We start from the raw sequence: 5,246 nt of genomic DNA, 5'->3' as shown, positions 1-5,246 counted from the left end.
AAAAAAAAATAGTGGCAGACACCAGTCTCTCTCTCCTTTCTTCTTTCTGTCTTTCTTCTTCTCTTCTTCTTCTTCCTCTTCTTCTTCTTCTTCTTCTTCTTCTTCTTCTTCTTCTTCTTCTTCTTCTTCTTCTTCTTCTTCTTCTTCTTCTTTTCTTCGAGACAGCGTTTCTCTGTGTAGCCCCGGCTGTCCTGGAACTCACTGTGTAGACCAGGCTGGCCTCAAACTCAGAAATTCACCCTCCTCTGCCTCCCAAGTGCTGGGACTAAAGGCGTGCGACACCACTGCCCAGCTCTCCCTTCCTTCCTTTCTTTCTTCCTTCCTTCCTTTCTTTCTTTCTTTCTTTCTTTCTTTCTTTCTTTCTTTCTTTCTTTCTTTTTTTTTGTTGAAGATTTATTTATTATTATACGTAAGTACACTGTAGCTGTCTTTAGACATACCAGAAGAGGGTGTCAGATCTCATCATGGATGGTTGTGAGCGACCATGTGGTTGCTGGGATTCGAACTCAAGTCCTTCAGAAGAGTAGTCAGTGCTCTTAACCACTTCCTTTCTCACCAGCCCTCTTCCTTTCTTTCTAAGACAGGATCTTATATGTCCCAGGCTAGTCTTAAACTCCTTATGCAGATCAGGATTGCATTGAACTCCTGATCCATGTGCTTCCACCTCCCAAATCTGGGGACTGGTTCACTATCCCAGGGTTATAGACTGCTGTGGATGGAACCCAGGGCTTTGTGTATGATATGCAAGGACTCTCCCAACTTCATTACAGCTCCAGTTTTCAGCCTGTTCTTTAATTGGGAATGTATGATATGACATTTTATGGATGTAGTATTTAGTGGGTTCAACTGAACTATGCCAATTTCATCCTGCTGGGCCAATTTAAACCACCTCAGGACATCCTGCACACATGAAGAAACTTTGTGTGCATATGGGCATTTGAGTGTGTATGCTATATACATTTATGCAAATGCAGACATATGAAATCTCCTCTTGCACTTCTTTAGCTGACATTGGGGTTAGGTAATCATGCTCAATTTGTTAATCTCTTGGCCTCTCCTGAGAATTATCTGTGGAGGTCCTTCACATTTAAGAAGTTTCAATCTCTGTGGATTTTTTATCACCCCAATTCTGTGTAAACATCCCTTTATATTCCAGGTCCTTTGGGATTTCCCTGCTGAGTTCTAGTTTCTGTGACATAGGAGGAAGACTGGGAAGCACAGAAGCTTGGGTGAGTCTGGAAGCAAGTACAGAGGAGTCTGAAGCATGCCAAACCAGGCGAGCTCTACCTCCTGGGTGTGTCCTGCAAAAGGAGAGAAGAGCCTGGTCAGAACTCCATGCTGTTCCCAAACAGTCCAGAGGGGCCTTGGCATTTTCTTATCTCTATTGTGATTCAACTTAGTCTCCAAATAAACTTTGCTACTTAATAGGCCTAGCCACATTTTCAGAGAAAACAGTCACTTAAAAAGTGTTTTTGTTTTTTTTTTTTTTTTTTTGGTTTTTCGAGACAGGGTTTCTCTGTATAGTCCTGGCTGTCCTGGAACTCACTCTGTAGACCAGGCTGGCCTCGAACTCCGAAATCCGCCTGCCTCTGCCTCCCAAGTGCTGGGATTAAAGGCATGTGCCACCACCGCCCAGCTTTTTTTTTTTTTTTTAATGTGATAAATTATCAGAGCAAGAATCTCACCATCCCCTGAGCCCTGAGGTTTCTCTGGCTGTCCCAGAGAGCATGTGTGTCCTGTTGGTTAGTAGATAGCATTTGGTATAGCTGTGTGGGTGTATACAAACACATGGGAGGTGACAGCAGTTGTGTGTGCTGGAGCCAAGCAATGACAAGTCAGGGCAGAGTAGTTGCTGTGGGTCCCCTGACATGATGGCCAGGATTGGGAAATAACTAAAGGAGTGAGCTAAGTTTCTACTTTTGTCTCATTGGTGCCACCAGAAACCTGGGTTAGGAGGCAGGATACTCAGAGAAAATTACAGAGACATGGGAAGAGACAGAAACCTCTTTCACTGCTAGGCGGTGGTGGTACATACTGTTAATCCCAGCACTCTGAAGGCAGAGGCAGGCAGATCTCTGAGTTTGATGCCAGTTGGTCTACAGAGTGAGCTCCAGGACAGCCAGGGTCACACAGAGAAACCCTGTCTCGAAAAAACAAACAAACAAACAAACAAACAAAAAGAACCATTCAGGTTGCTGTGGGCAACAACATGGAGTTGGGCCCCCATCCCTGTTGCTACTGGCAGTTCTGTGTGTGCTGCTTCTGGTATCATCAATCATTTATTCATCCATCTATCCATCCATCCATCCATCTATCCATTCATCCATCCACTTACCCATGTGTGGTGGTTTGAATAGATATGGTCTCCATAGATTCCTGTGTTTGAATGCTTAGCCAGAGGGAGGTGTGGCCTTGCTGGAGGAAGCATGCCACTGTGGAAGGGGGTTTTGAAGTCTTATATATGCTCAAGCTACACCCAGTGTAGCATACAGTTTCCTCTTGCTCCCATCTGATCTCAGCTCCTTCTCCAGCACCATGTCTACCTGCATGCTGCCAGGCTTTCTGCCAGGATGATAAATGGACTAAACTCCAAAACTGTAAACCAGCCCTAATTAAATGTTTTCCTTTATGAGAGTTGCCATGGTCATGGTGTCTCTTCACAGCAATGAAACCCTAAGTAAGACAGCATGCATGAATGTCTACATGCCTGAATTCCTATATTTCATTCATTCTTTTCATGATCTTTATCTTTCTATTTATTCTTTTGACACCTACTAAGGACCTGCTCTGTAGCATGCTGAGGGCACTTTTTAATTTAATTTAATTCTATTGTTTTTTGAGACACAGTCTTCTATCTTCCTGGCTATATGTAGCCAGGGAGGCTCTTGTACTTTTGATTCTCTTGGATCCTCCCCAGTAGTTGGTTCATAGGCCTGTACTACAATGCTTGGTTTCTGTGGTGGAGAGGATCGAAAACCAGGTTTTTACAAGTGGCAAAACCCTTGTCTGACATCTATGGGGCTCTAAATTCAATCTCTAGTATTTTCTTTTTCTTTTCTTTTCTTTTTTTTTTTTTAAGGAAAGTTAAAATTGAAAGCAAGACAACATAGTAAGTGTCCCATTAGCTGTTTGCTGAAAATTTGCTGTATGAGGTAAGGATGGTAGTGCCGGCTACTTGAGATACTGACGCAGGAGGTTTACATGAGCCCAGGAGTAGGAGGCCAGCTCCAGCGGCACAGTGGCATATAGTGGCTTTTTAAAAAGCATGTATAAATGTCCCTTCCCTCAAAGGTCTTACCTGAGCCAGCAGTCCAATCAATTTTGACATGCATTCCTATATACTTCTAATTTTTTATCAGAGTGCTTGTCACAGTTTGTTGTCGTATTCTTACCTTTTCTTTTACGTTTGCTTAGTGTGTGTATATATATGTGCACACATGCCACAGTACACACATGGAGCATAGAGGACAATTTGCATGCATTCTCTCCTAAATGCTTTACATGGGTTCTATCTATGTGGCCCCCATCATTGCATTGTTCATGGTATGTTTATTTGCTGAATTTGTCTCTTCAAGCTGCCTGGAAGCTCTGAGGTGACAAAGTCTCAGCCCAATTTGTTGATTAGTGAACACTCAACACCCTGTCTAGGTCTAGCACAAAGCATGTCCTCAGCTGGCAAGAAATGAACATGTTAACATAAACACCCACCATATACATGAATTTTAGGCTTTTGTGCTAAATTAATGTTTTAATTTAAGTGTTTTCCTTGGGTCAGCAGCAGAATCAACATCTGAGAGCTCATTAGGAGTGAAAAATTCTTTGCTCCACTTAGATCAGAATCAGAAAATTGGTTTTGTTTTGTTTTAAATAGAGTCTCACTTTATAGGCTTGGTTGGTCTGGAACTTTCTATGTGGACCAGGCTAGCCTCAAAGTTACAAAGATTTGCCTCCTAAGAGCTAGGATTAAAGATGTGTTCTACTGGTCGGAACTGAAACTTGGTATCAGTGTCAGCAATCTGAGTTTGAGCAGACCTTCTGGATGATTCTGATATACATGAACGTTTGGGAAGACAGCAGTGAACTAGTAAATGAGTCATCATTAAGGCTCATCACATTGAGCCTTAAACAACTATGGAGTTTTGTTTTGTTTTGTTTTGTTTTGTTTTAAGTCTGTGTAGCCCTGGCTGTTCTGGACTTCACTCTGTAGACCAGGCCTGCCTCTGCCTCCTGAGTGCTAGGATTGAAGGCGTGTGCCACCATGACCATCTGAGACTGGCAGGAGCAGTTCTCTCTGGTTTGGAGAATACTTCTTGGAGAAGGGGACATTTCCCATGAAAGCTTACAGGTATGTAGTAGACAGAAAAGCAATTGAGACAGAAAACTATGCATCTCAAAGCACATAACAACACATCAGTCCCCATCCATAAGGAGTAGATCTGTCTGTAAGGAGCTCTGTGGTTAGCTAAGCACAGCATGAGATGAAAGTGTGGGCAGGGGTCTGAATGCCGGGTGTTAAACAGGGAGTGCATGTGCATCCCCCTCCTCCCCCGCTCCAGCTTCTGTTCCTCCTGTCTTGAGTCAGGCTTCTCTGGATTCACTTCCAAGCATCTTCCTGGAGCTATCCCTCCAGAATCTCCCTCATTTTCTTTCCCGCTCTTTCTTTGTGGGTGAGACGCCCTAGCTGCTGGTCCAGCCCTACTCCACCTTCACCTGGTGGAGCCCATTGATGTCTGCTCTGCCTGGACATGCCTGGGTTGTAGCTTTGAAGCTTACCAGGGCCACCAGGGTGCTGGGGTTCTCCCAGGGAGCTTTGCCAGGACACCCAGTAGCTGGTTGATATGGAACCTCCAGGGCTTCAGGAACATAGCTCCTTTCCTTGGAGACTTCCAGCTCCGGGAGAAAGTGACATCAGAGGCCAGGTTTCTCTGGACTACTCGGTGCTCTCCACAATCACACACATGCACAGGCACACGCACACACACAGAACACGTACATATATACACACACAAATAAACTAAATCTTGCTTTTTTTTTTTTTTTAAGAAAGAGGAGAAAGACGCCATTAGAGAACCACCTTCATCAGTATTTGATTTGACTCTACCTTTGTTTACTTAAGGGCAGTCCATGACCCCAGCTTTGTTTTAAAGATCAAGGGGTGGGCCATTCATGGTGGCACACACGTTTGTTCCTGGCAGTCAGGAGGCAGAGACAAGTGGATCTGTGTGAGGCCAGTATGGTGTACACAC

Source organism: Mastomys coucha, unplaced genomic scaffold, assembly GCF_008632895.1.
Source record: "Mastomys coucha isolate ucsf_1 unplaced genomic scaffold, UCSF_Mcou_1 pScaffold18, whole genome shotgun sequence".
Taxonomy (NCBI): domain Eukaryota; kingdom Metazoa; phylum Chordata; class Mammalia; order Rodentia; family Muridae; genus Mastomys; species Mastomys coucha.
The sequence above is the reverse complement of the archived record's forward strand: the minus strand, read 5'-3'. Positions refer to the sequence as shown.